General features: G+C 45.9%; 49 pseudogenes; all 49 read right to left on the bottom strand.

Moving 5' to 3' along the window:
- Positions 1 to 62: 62 nt before the first annotated feature.
- On the bottom strand, positions 63 to 181 carry LOC140109891 (5S ribosomal RNA; annotated as a pseudogene).
- Positions 182 to 253: 72 nt separating this feature from the next.
- Positions 254 to 372, bottom strand: LOC140110199 (5S ribosomal RNA; annotated as a pseudogene).
- Positions 373 to 633: 261 nt separating this feature from the next.
- LOC140109650 (5S ribosomal RNA) lies at positions 634 to 752 on the bottom strand (annotated as a pseudogene).
- A 70-nt stretch (positions 753 to 822) lies between these two features.
- LOC140110145 (5S ribosomal RNA) lies at positions 823 to 941 on the bottom strand (annotated as a pseudogene).
- Positions 942 to 1011: 70 nt separating this feature from the next.
- Positions 1012 to 1130, bottom strand: LOC140109892 (5S ribosomal RNA; annotated as a pseudogene).
- Positions 1131 to 1200: 70 nt separating this feature from the next.
- Positions 1201 to 1319, bottom strand: LOC140109893 (5S ribosomal RNA; annotated as a pseudogene).
- Positions 1320 to 1389: 70 nt separating this feature from the next.
- On the bottom strand, positions 1390 to 1508 carry LOC140110031 (5S ribosomal RNA; annotated as a pseudogene).
- Positions 1509 to 1578: 70 nt separating this feature from the next.
- Positions 1579 to 1697, bottom strand: LOC140109894 (5S ribosomal RNA; annotated as a pseudogene).
- A 70-nt stretch (positions 1698 to 1767) lies between these two features.
- LOC140110107 (5S ribosomal RNA) lies at positions 1768 to 1886 on the bottom strand (annotated as a pseudogene).
- A 70-nt stretch (positions 1887 to 1956) lies between these two features.
- On the bottom strand, positions 1957 to 2075 carry LOC140110009 (5S ribosomal RNA; annotated as a pseudogene).
- Positions 2076 to 2145: 70 nt separating this feature from the next.
- LOC140110036 (5S ribosomal RNA) lies at positions 2146 to 2264 on the bottom strand (annotated as a pseudogene).
- A 72-nt stretch (positions 2265 to 2336) lies between these two features.
- Positions 2337 to 2455, bottom strand: LOC140109651 (5S ribosomal RNA; annotated as a pseudogene).
- A 72-nt stretch (positions 2456 to 2527) lies between these two features.
- Positions 2528 to 2646, bottom strand: LOC140109617 (5S ribosomal RNA; annotated as a pseudogene).
- Positions 2647 to 2716: 70 nt separating this feature from the next.
- On the bottom strand, positions 2717 to 2835 carry LOC140110108 (5S ribosomal RNA; annotated as a pseudogene).
- A 72-nt stretch (positions 2836 to 2907) lies between these two features.
- On the bottom strand, positions 2908 to 3026 carry LOC140109895 (5S ribosomal RNA; annotated as a pseudogene).
- Positions 3027 to 3096: 70 nt separating this feature from the next.
- LOC140110171 (5S ribosomal RNA) lies at positions 3097 to 3215 on the bottom strand (annotated as a pseudogene).
- Positions 3216 to 3287: 72 nt separating this feature from the next.
- On the bottom strand, positions 3288 to 3406 carry LOC140109896 (5S ribosomal RNA; annotated as a pseudogene).
- A 70-nt stretch (positions 3407 to 3476) lies between these two features.
- Positions 3477 to 3595, bottom strand: LOC140109897 (5S ribosomal RNA; annotated as a pseudogene).
- A 70-nt stretch (positions 3596 to 3665) lies between these two features.
- LOC140109898 (5S ribosomal RNA) lies at positions 3666 to 3784 on the bottom strand (annotated as a pseudogene).
- A 72-nt stretch (positions 3785 to 3856) lies between these two features.
- Positions 3857 to 3975, bottom strand: LOC140109900 (5S ribosomal RNA; annotated as a pseudogene).
- Positions 3976 to 4045: 70 nt separating this feature from the next.
- Positions 4046 to 4164, bottom strand: LOC140109901 (5S ribosomal RNA; annotated as a pseudogene).
- Positions 4165 to 4234: 70 nt separating this feature from the next.
- On the bottom strand, positions 4235 to 4353 carry LOC140109903 (5S ribosomal RNA; annotated as a pseudogene).
- Positions 4354 to 4423: 70 nt separating this feature from the next.
- On the bottom strand, positions 4424 to 4542 carry LOC140109904 (5S ribosomal RNA; annotated as a pseudogene).
- Positions 4543 to 4612: 70 nt separating this feature from the next.
- On the bottom strand, positions 4613 to 4731 carry LOC140110133 (5S ribosomal RNA; annotated as a pseudogene).
- Positions 4732 to 4803: 72 nt separating this feature from the next.
- On the bottom strand, positions 4804 to 4922 carry LOC140109692 (5S ribosomal RNA; annotated as a pseudogene).
- Positions 4923 to 4992: 70 nt separating this feature from the next.
- LOC140109905 (5S ribosomal RNA) lies at positions 4993 to 5111 on the bottom strand (annotated as a pseudogene).
- Positions 5112 to 5181: 70 nt separating this feature from the next.
- On the bottom strand, positions 5182 to 5300 carry LOC140109906 (5S ribosomal RNA; annotated as a pseudogene).
- A 72-nt stretch (positions 5301 to 5372) lies between these two features.
- LOC140110200 (5S ribosomal RNA) lies at positions 5373 to 5491 on the bottom strand (annotated as a pseudogene).
- A 70-nt stretch (positions 5492 to 5561) lies between these two features.
- Positions 5562 to 5680, bottom strand: LOC140109907 (5S ribosomal RNA; annotated as a pseudogene).
- Positions 5681 to 5752: 72 nt separating this feature from the next.
- Positions 5753 to 5871, bottom strand: LOC140109652 (5S ribosomal RNA; annotated as a pseudogene).
- Positions 5872 to 5941: 70 nt separating this feature from the next.
- Positions 5942 to 6060, bottom strand: LOC140110011 (5S ribosomal RNA; annotated as a pseudogene).
- A 70-nt stretch (positions 6061 to 6130) lies between these two features.
- Positions 6131 to 6249, bottom strand: LOC140110110 (5S ribosomal RNA; annotated as a pseudogene).
- Positions 6250 to 6321: 72 nt separating this feature from the next.
- LOC140109908 (5S ribosomal RNA) lies at positions 6322 to 6440 on the bottom strand (annotated as a pseudogene).
- A 70-nt stretch (positions 6441 to 6510) lies between these two features.
- Positions 6511 to 6629, bottom strand: LOC140110173 (5S ribosomal RNA; annotated as a pseudogene).
- A 72-nt stretch (positions 6630 to 6701) lies between these two features.
- On the bottom strand, positions 6702 to 6820 carry LOC140109909 (5S ribosomal RNA; annotated as a pseudogene).
- Positions 6821 to 6890: 70 nt separating this feature from the next.
- LOC140109911 (5S ribosomal RNA) lies at positions 6891 to 7009 on the bottom strand (annotated as a pseudogene).
- A 70-nt stretch (positions 7010 to 7079) lies between these two features.
- Positions 7080 to 7198, bottom strand: LOC140109912 (5S ribosomal RNA; annotated as a pseudogene).
- Positions 7199 to 7270: 72 nt separating this feature from the next.
- On the bottom strand, positions 7271 to 7389 carry LOC140109913 (5S ribosomal RNA; annotated as a pseudogene).
- Positions 7390 to 7459: 70 nt separating this feature from the next.
- LOC140109915 (5S ribosomal RNA) lies at positions 7460 to 7578 on the bottom strand (annotated as a pseudogene).
- Positions 7579 to 7648: 70 nt separating this feature from the next.
- Positions 7649 to 7767, bottom strand: LOC140109916 (5S ribosomal RNA; annotated as a pseudogene).
- A 70-nt stretch (positions 7768 to 7837) lies between these two features.
- LOC140109917 (5S ribosomal RNA) lies at positions 7838 to 7956 on the bottom strand (annotated as a pseudogene).
- A 70-nt stretch (positions 7957 to 8026) lies between these two features.
- Positions 8027 to 8145, bottom strand: LOC140110134 (5S ribosomal RNA; annotated as a pseudogene).
- A 72-nt stretch (positions 8146 to 8217) lies between these two features.
- On the bottom strand, positions 8218 to 8336 carry LOC140109693 (5S ribosomal RNA; annotated as a pseudogene).
- Positions 8337 to 8406: 70 nt separating this feature from the next.
- Positions 8407 to 8525, bottom strand: LOC140109918 (5S ribosomal RNA; annotated as a pseudogene).
- Positions 8526 to 8595: 70 nt separating this feature from the next.
- On the bottom strand, positions 8596 to 8714 carry LOC140109919 (5S ribosomal RNA; annotated as a pseudogene).
- Positions 8715 to 8786: 72 nt separating this feature from the next.
- LOC140110201 (5S ribosomal RNA) lies at positions 8787 to 8905 on the bottom strand (annotated as a pseudogene).
- A 70-nt stretch (positions 8906 to 8975) lies between these two features.
- On the bottom strand, positions 8976 to 9094 carry LOC140109920 (5S ribosomal RNA; annotated as a pseudogene).
- Positions 9095 to 9166: 72 nt separating this feature from the next.
- On the bottom strand, positions 9167 to 9285 carry LOC140109653 (5S ribosomal RNA; annotated as a pseudogene).
- Positions 9286 to 9355: 70 nt separating this feature from the next.
- On the bottom strand, positions 9356 to 9474 carry LOC140110012 (5S ribosomal RNA; annotated as a pseudogene).
- Between the last annotated feature and the right edge of the window lie 23 nt (positions 9475 to 9497).

Consider the following 9497-nt stretch of genomic DNA (forward strand, 5'->3'; position numbering starts at 1 on the left):
TTCAATTTGAACCTTCTTTTACTATCTCATAGAGAAACTAACACAATTTTCAGGTTCAAAAAGGTCAACGGAACTTGGGATTCCCAGCCAGTCTCCCATGCTGGTACTTGCCAAGCCTTAAGCTGCATTGCTGCTGCGATCTGACGAGAGCAGGCACATTCAGCTTAGAATGGCCGTTGACAGCAGCTGTTCAATTTGAACCTTCTTTTACCATCTTTGACATAGAAACTAACACAATTTTCAGGTTCAAAAAGGTCAACGGAACTTGGGATTCCCAGCCAGTCTCCCATGCTGGTACTTGCCAAGCCTTAAGCTGCATTGCTGCTGCGATCTGACAAGAGCAGGCACATTCAGCTTAGAATGGCCGTTGACAGCAGCTGTTCAATTTGAACCTTCTTTTACTATCTCATAGAGAAACTAACACAATTTTCAGGTTCAAAAAGGTCAATGGAACTTGGGATTCCCAGCCACTCTCCCATGCTGGTACTTGCCAAGCCTTAAGCTGCATTGCTGCTGCGATCTGACGAGAGCAGGCACATTCAGCTTAGAATGGCCGTTGACAGCAGCTGTTCAATTTGAACCTTCTTTTACCATCTTTGACATAGAAACTAACACAATTTTCAGGTTCAAAAAGGTCAAAGGAACTTGGGATTCCCAGCCAGTCTCCCATGCTGGTACTTGCCAAGCCTTAAGCTGCATTGCTGCTGCGATCTGACGAGAGCAGGCACATTCAGCTTAGAATGGCCGTTGACAGCAGCTGTTCAATTTGAACCTTCTTTTACTATCTCATAGAGAAACTAACACAATTTTCATGTTCAAAAAGGTCAACGGAACTTGGGATTCCCAGCCAGTCTCCCATGCTGGTACTTGCCAAGCCTTAAGCTGCATTGCTGCTGCGATCTGACGAGAGCAGGCAAATTCAGCTTAGAATGGCCGTTGACAGCAGCTGTTCAATTTGAACCTTCTTTTACTATCTCATAGAGAAACTAACACAATTTTCAGGTTCAAAAAGGTCAACGGAACTTGGGATTCCCAGCCAGTCTCCCATGCTGGTACTTGCCAAGCCTTAAGCTGCATTGCTGCTGCGATCTGACGAGAGCAGGCACATTCAGCTTAGAATGGCCGTTGACAGCAGCTGTTCAATTTGAACCTTCTTTTACTATCTCATAGAGAAACTAACACAATTTTCAGGTTCAAAAAGGTCAACGGAACTTGGGATTCCCAGCCAGTCTCCCATGCTGGTACTTGCCAAGCCTTAAGCTGCATTGCTGCTGCGATCTGACGAGAGCAGGCACATTCAGCTTAGAATGGCCGTTGACAGCAGCTGTTCAATTTGAACCTTCTTTTACTATCTCATAGAGAAACTAACACAATTTTCAGGTTCAAAAAGGTCAACAGAACTTGGGATTCCCAGCCAGTCTCCCATGCTGGTACTTGCCAAGCCTTAAGCTGCATTGCTGCTGCGATCTGACGAGAGCAGGCACATTCAGCTTAGAATGGCCGTTGACAGCAGCTGTTCAATTTGAACCTTCTTTTACTATCTCATAGAGAAACTAACACAATTTTCAGGTTCAAAAAGGTCAACGGAACTTGGGATTCCCAGCCAGTCTCCCATGCTGGTACTTGCCAAGCCTTAAGCTGCATTGCTGCTGCGATCTGACGAGAGCAGGCACATTCAGCTTAGAATGGCCGTTGACAGCAGCTGTTCAATTTGAACCTTCTTTTACTATCTCATAGAGAAACTAACACAATTTTCAGGTTCAAAAAGGCCAACGGAACTTGGGATTCCCAGCCAGTCTCCCATGCTGGTACTTGCCAAGCCTTAAGCTGCATTGCTGCTGCGATCTGACGAGAGCAGGCACATTCAGCTTAGAATGGCCGTTGACAGCAGCTGTTCAATTTGAACCTTCTTTTACTATCTCATAGAGAAACTAACACAATTTTCAGGTTCAAAAAGGTCAACGGAACTTGGGATTCCCAGCCAGTCGCCCATGCTGGTACTTGCCAAGCCTTAAGCTGCATTGCTGCTGCGATCTGACGAGAGCAGGCACATTCAGCTTAGAATGGCCGTTGACAGCAGCTGTTCAATTTGAACCTTCTTTTACTATCTCATAGAGAAACTAACACAATTTTCAGGTTCAAAAAGGTCAACGGAACTTGGGATTCCCAGCCAGTCTCCCATGCTGGTACTTGCCAAGCCTTAAGCTGCATTGCTGCTGCGATCTAACGAGAGCAGGCACATTCAGCTTAGAATGGCCGTTGACAGCAGCTGTTCAATTTGAACCTTCTTTTACCATCTTTGACATAGAAACTAACACAATTTTCAGGTTCAAAAAGGTCAAAGGAACTTGGGATTCCCAGCCAGTCTCCCATGCTGGTACTTGCCAAGCCTTAAGCTGCATTGCTGCTGCGATCTGACGAGAGCAGGCACATTCAGCTTAGAATGGCCGTTGACAGCAGCTGTTCAATTTGAACCTTCTTTTACCATCTTTGACATAGAAACTAACACAATTTTCAGGTTCAAAAAGGTCAACGGAACTTGGGATTCCCAGCCAGTCTCCCATGCTGGTACTTGCCAAGCCTTAAGCTGCATTGCTGCTGCGATCTGACGAGAGCAGGCACATTCAGCTTAGAATGGCTGTTGACAGCAGCTGTTCAATTTGAACCTTCTTTTACTATCTCATAGAGAAACTAACACAATTTTCAGGTTCAAAAAGGCCAACGGAACTTGGGATTCCCAGCCAGTCTCCCATGCTGGTACTTGCCAAGCCTTAAGCTGCATTGCTGCTGCGATCTGACGAGAGCAGGCACATTCAGCTTAGAATGGCCGTTGACAGCAGCTGTTCAATTTGAACCTTCTTTTACCATCTTTGACATAGAAACTAACACAATTTTCAGGTTCAAAAAGGTCAACGGAACTTGGGATTCCCAGCCAGTCTCCCATGCTGGTACTTGCCAAGCCTTAAGCTGCATTGCTGCTGCGATCTGACGAGAGCAGGCACATTCAGCTTAGAATGGCCGTTGACAGCAGCTGTTCAATTTGAACCTTCTTTTACTATCTCATAGAGAAACTAACACAATTTTCAGGTTCAGAAAGGTCAACGGAACTTAGGATTCCCAGCCAGTCTCCCATGCTGGTACTTGCCAAGCCTTAAGCTGCATTGCTGCTGCGATCTGACGAGAGCAGGCACATTCAGCTTAGAATGGCCGTTGACAGCAGCTGTTCAATTTGAACCTTCTTTTACCATCTTTGACATAGAAACTAACACAATTTTCAGGTTCAAAAAGGTCAACGGAACTTGGGATTCCCAGCCAGTCTCCCATGCTGGTACTTGCCAAGCCTTAAGCTGCATTGCTGCTGCGATCTGACGAGAGCAGGCACATTCAGCTTAGAATGGCCGTTGACAGCAGCTGTTCAATTTGAACCTTCTTTTACTATCTCATAGAGAAACTAACACAATTTTCATGTTCAAAAAGGTCAACGGAACTTGGGATTCCCAGCCAGTCTCCCATGCTGGTACTTGCCAAGCCTTAAGCTGCATTGCTGCTGCGATCTGACGAGAGCAGGCACATTCAGCTTAGAATGGCCGTTGACAGCAGCTGTTCAATTTGAACCTTCTTTTACTATCTCATAGAGAAACTAACACAATTTTCAGGTTCAAAAAGGTCAACGGAACTTGGGATTCCCAGCCAGTCTCCCATGCTGGTACTTGCCAAGCCTTAAGCTGCATTGCTGCTGCGATCTGACGAGAGCAGGCACATTCAGCTTAGAATGGCCGTTGACAGCAGCTGTTCAATTTGAACCTTCTTTTACCATCTTTGACATAGAAACTAACACAATTTTCAGGTTCAAAAAGGTCAACGGAACTTGGGATTCCCAGCCAGTCTCCCATGCTGGTACTTGCCAAGCCTTAAGCTGCATTGCTGCTGCGATCTGACGAGAGCAGGCACATTCAGCTTAGAATGGCCGTTGACAGCAGCTGTTCAATTTGAACCTTCTTTTACTATCTCATAGAGAAACTAACACAATTTTCAGGTTCAAAAAGGTCAACGGAACTTGGGATTCCCAGCCAGTCTCCCATGCTGGTACTTGCCAAGCCTTAAGCTGCATTGCTGCTGCGATCTGACGAGAGCAGGCACATTCAGCTTAGAATGGCCGTTGACAGCAGCTGTTCAATTTGAACCTTCTTTTACTATCTCATAGAGAAACTAACACAATTTTCAGGTTCAAAAAGGTCAACGGAACTTGGGATTCCCAGCCAGTCTCCCATGCTGGTACTTGCCAAGCCTTAAGCTGCATTGCTGCTGCGATCTGACGAGAGCAGGCACATTCAGCTTAGAATGGCCGTTGACAGCAGCTGTTCAATTTGAACCTTCTTTTACTATCTCATAGAGAAACTAACACAATTTTCAGGTTCAAAAAGGTCAACGGAACTTGGGATTCCCAGCCAGTCTCCCATGCTGGTACTTGCCAAGCCTTAAGCTGCATTGCTGCTGCGATCTGACGAGAGCAGGCACATTCAGCTTAGAATGGCCGTTGACAGCAGCTGTTCAATTTGAACCTTCTTTTACTATCTCATAGAGAAACTAACACAATTTTCAGGTTCAAAAAGGCCAACGGAACTTGGGATTCCCAGCCAGTCTCCCACGCTGGTACTTGCCAAGCCTTAAGCTGTATTGCTGCTGCGATCTGATGAGAGCAGGCACATTCAGCTTAGAATGGCCGTTGACAGCAGCTGTTCAATTTGAACCTTCTTTTACCATCTTTGACATAGAAACTAACACAATTTTAAGGTTCAAAAAGGGCAACGGAACTTGGGATTCCCAGCCAGTCTCCCATGCTGGTACTTGCCAAGCCTTAAGCTGCATTGCTGCTGCGATCTGACAAGAGCAGGCACATTCAGCTTAGAATGGCCGTTGACAGCAGCTGTTCAATTTGAACCTTCTTTTACTATCTCATAGAGAAACTAACACAATTTTCAGGTTCAAAAAGGTCAACGGAACTTGGGATTCCCAGCCAGTCTCCCATGCTGGTACTTGCCAAGCCTTAAGCTGCATTGCTGCTGCGATCTGACGAGAGCAGGCACATTCAGCTTAGAATGGCCGTTGACAGCAGCTGTTCAATTTGAACCTTCTTTTACTATCTCATAGAGAAACTAACACAATTTTCAGGTTCAAAAAGGTCAACGGAACTTGGGATTCCCAGCCAGTCTCCCATGCTGGTACTTGCCAAGCCTTAAGCTGCATTGCTGCTGCGATCTGACGAGAGCAGGCACATTCAGCTTAGAATGGCCGTTGACAGCAGCTGTTCAATTTGAACCTTCTTTTACCATCTTTGACATAGAAACTAACACAATTTTCAGGTTCAAAAAGGTCAACGGAACTTGGGATTCCCAGCCAGTCTCCCATGCTGGTACTTGCCAAGCCTTAAGCTGCATTGCTGCTGCGATCTGACAAGAGCAGGCACATTCAGCTTAGAATGGCCGTTGACAGCAGCTGTTCAATTTGAACCTTCTTTTACTATCTCATAGAGAAACTAACACAATTTTCAGGTTCAAAAAGGTCAACGGAACTTGGGATTCCCAGCCAGTCTCCCATGCTGGTACTTGCCAAGCCTTAAGCTGCATTGCTGCTGCGATCTGACGAGAGCAGGCACATTCAGCTTAGAATGGCCGTTGACAGCAGCTGTTCAATTTGAACCTTCTTTTACCATCTTTGACATAGAAACTAACACAATTTTCAGGTTCAAAAAGGTCAAAGGAACTTGGGATTCCCAGCCAGTCTCCCATGCTGGTACTTGCCAAGCCTTAAGCTGCATTGCTGCTGCGATCTGACGAGAGCAGGCACATTCAGCTTAGAATGGCCGTTGACAGCAGCTGTTCAATTTGAACCTTCTTTTACTATCTCATAGAGAAACTAACACAATTTTCATGTTCAAAAAGGTCAACGGAACTTGGGATTCCCAGCCAGTCGCCCATGCTGGTACTTGCCAAGCCTTAAGCTGCATTGCTGCTGCGATCTGACGAGAGCAGGCACATTCAGCTTAGAATGGCCGTTGACAGCAGCTGTTCAATTTGAACCTTCTTTTACTATCTCATAGAGAAACTAACACAATTTTCAGGTTCAAAAAGGCCAACGGAACTTGGGATTCCCAGCCAGTCTCCCATGCTGGTACTTGCCAAGCCTTAAGCTGCATTGCTGCTGCGATCTGACGAGAGCAGGCACATTCAGCTTAGAATGGCCGTTGACAGCAGCTGTTCAATTTGAACCTTCTTTTACCATCTTTGACATAGAAACTAACACAATTTTCAGGTTCAAAAAGGTCAACGGAACTTGGGATTCCCAGCCAGTCTCCCATGCTGGTACTTGCCAAGCCTTAAGCTGCATTGCTGCTGCGATCTGACGAGAGCAGGCACATTCAGCTTAGAATGGCCGTTGACAGCAGCTGTTCAATTTGAACCTTCTTTTACTATCTCATAGAGAAACTAACACAATTTTCAGGTTCAAAAAGGTCAACGGAACTTAGGATTCCCAGCCAGTCTCCCATGCTGGTACTTGCCAAGCCTTAAGCTGCATTGCTGCTGCGATCTGACGAGAGCAGGCACATTCAGCTTAGAATGGCCGTTGACAGCAGCTGTTCAATTTGAACCTTCTTTTACCATCTTTGACATAGAAACTAACACAATTTTCAGGTTCAAAAAGGTCAACGGAACTTGGGATTCCCAGCCAGTCTCCCATGCTGGTACTTGCCAAGCCTTAAGCTGCATTGCTGCTGCGATCTGACGAGAGCAGGCACATTCAGCTTAGAATGGCCGTTGACAGCAGCTGTTCAATTTGAACCTTCTTTTACTATCTCATAGAGAAACTAACACAATTTTCATGTTCAAAAAGGTCAACGGAACTTGGGATTCCCAGCCAGTCTCCCATGCTGGTACTTGCCAAGCCTTAAGCTGCATTGCTGCTGCGATCTGACGAGAGCAGGCACATTCAGCTTAGAATGGCCGTTGACAGCAGCTGTTCAATTTGAACCTTCTTTTACTATCTCATAGAGAAACTAACACAATTTTCAGGTTCAAAAAGGTCAACGGAACTTGGGATTCCCAGCCAGTCTCCCATGCTGGTACTTGCCAAGCCTTAAGCTGCATTGCTGCTGCGATCTGACGAGAGCAGGCACATTCAGCTTAGAATGGCCGTTGACAGCAGCTGTTCAATTTGAACCTTCTTTTACCATCTTTGACATAGAAACTAACACAATTTTCAGGTTCAAAAAGGTCAACGGAACTTGGGATTCCCAGCCAGTCTCCCATGCTGGTACTTGCCAAGCCTTAAGCTGCATTGCTGCTGCGATCTGACGAGAGCAGGCACATTCAGCTTAGAATGGCCGTTGACAGCAGCTGTTCAATTTGAACCTTCTTTTACTATCTCATAGAGAAACTAACACAATTTTCAGGTTCAAAAAGGTCAACGGAACTTGGGATTCCCAGCCAGTCTCCCATGCTGGTACTTGCCAAGCCTTAAGCTGCATTGCTGCTGCGATCTGACGAGAGCAGGCACATTCAGCTTAGAATGGCCGTTGACAGCAGCTGTTCAATTTGAACCTTCTTTTACTATCTCATAGAGAAACTAACACAATTTTCAGGTTCAAAAAGGTCAACGGAACTTGGGATTCCCAGCCAGTCTCCCATGCTGGTACTTGCCAAGCCTTAAGCTGCATTGCTGCTGCGATCTGACGAGAGCAGGCACATTCAGCTTAGAATGGCCGTTGACAGCAGCTGTTCAATTTGAACCTTCTTTTACTATCTCATAGAGAAACTAACACAATTTTCATGTTCAAAAAGGTCAACGGAACTTGGGATTCCCAGCCAGTCTCCCATGCTGGTACTTGCCAAGCCTTAAGCTGCATTGCTGCTGCGATCTGACGAGAGCAGGCACATTCAGCTTAGAATGGCCGTTGACAGCAGCTGTTCAATTTGAACCTTCTTTTACTATCTCATAGAGAAACTAACACAATTTTCAGGTTCAAAAAGGCCAACGGAACTTGGGATTCCCAGCCAGTCTCCCACGCTGGTACTTGCCAAGCCTTAAGCTGTATTGCTGCTGCGATCTGATGAGAGCAGGCACATTCAGCTTAGAATGGCCGTTGACAGCAGCTGTTCAATTTGAACCTTCTTTTACCATCTTTGACATAGAAACTAACACAATTTTCAGGTTCAAAAAGGGCAACGGAACTTGGGATTCCCAGCCAGTCTCCCATGCTGGTACTTGCCAAGCCTTAAGCTGCATTGCTGCTGCGATCTGACAAGAGCAGGCACATTCAGCTTAGAATGGCCGTTGACAGCAGCTGTTCAATTTGAACCTTCTTTTACTATCTCATAGAGAAACTAACACAATTTTCAGGTTCAAAAAGGTCAACGGAACTTGGGATTCCCAGCCAGTCTCCCATGCTGGTACTTGCCAAGCCTTAAGCTGCATTGCTGCTGCGATCTGACGAGAGCAGGCACATTCAGCTTAGAATGGCCGTTGACAGCAGCTGTTCAATTTGAACCTTCTTTTACTATCTCATAGAGAAACTAACACAATTTTCAGGTTCAAAAAGGTCAACGGAACTTGGGATTCCCAGCCAGTCTCCCATGCTGGTACTTGCCAAGCCTTAAGCTGCATTGCTGCTGCGATCTGACGAGAGCAGGCACATTCAGCTTAGAATGGCCGTTGACAGCAGCTGTTCAATTTGAACCTTCTTTTACCATCTTTGACATAGAAACTAACACAATTTTCAGGTTCAAAAAGGTCAACGGAACTTGGGATTCCCAGCCAGTCTCCCATGCTGGTACTTGCCAAGCCTTAAGCTGCATTGCTGCTGCGATCTGACAAGAGCAGGCACATTCAGCTTAGAATGGCCGTTGACAGCAGCTGTTCAATTTGAACCTTCTTTTACTATCTCATAGAGAAACTAACACAATTTTCAGGTTCAAAAAGGTCAACGGAACTTGGGATTCCCAGCCAGTCTCCCATGCTGGTACTTGCCAAGCCTTAAGCTGCATTGCTGCTGCGATCTGACGAGAGCAGGCACATTCAGCTTAGAATGGCCGTTGACAGCAGCTGTTCAATTTGAACCTTCTTTTACCATCTTTGACATAGAAACTAACACAATTTTCAGGTTCAAAAAGGTCAAAGGAACTTGGGATTCCCAGCCAGTCTCCCATGCTGGTACTTGCCAAGCCTTAAGCTGCATTGCTGCTGCGATCTGACGAGAGCAGGCACATTCAGCTTAGAATGGCCGTTGACAGCAGCTGTTCAATTTGAACCTTCTTTTACTATCTCATAGAGAAACTAACACAATTTTCATGTTCAAAAAGGTCAACGGAACTTGGGATTCCCAGCCAGTCGCCCATGCTGGTACTTGCCAAGCCTTAAGCTGCATTGCTGCTGCGATCTGACGAGAGCAGGCACATTCAGCTTAGAATGGCCGTTGACAGCAGCTGTTCAATTTGAACCTT

Source organism: Engystomops pustulosus, unplaced genomic scaffold (genome assembly GCF_040894005.1).
Source record: "Engystomops pustulosus unplaced genomic scaffold, aEngPut4.maternal MAT_SCAFFOLD_235, whole genome shotgun sequence".
NCBI classification, from domain to species: Eukaryota; Metazoa; Chordata; class Amphibia; order Anura; family Leptodactylidae; genus Engystomops; species Engystomops pustulosus.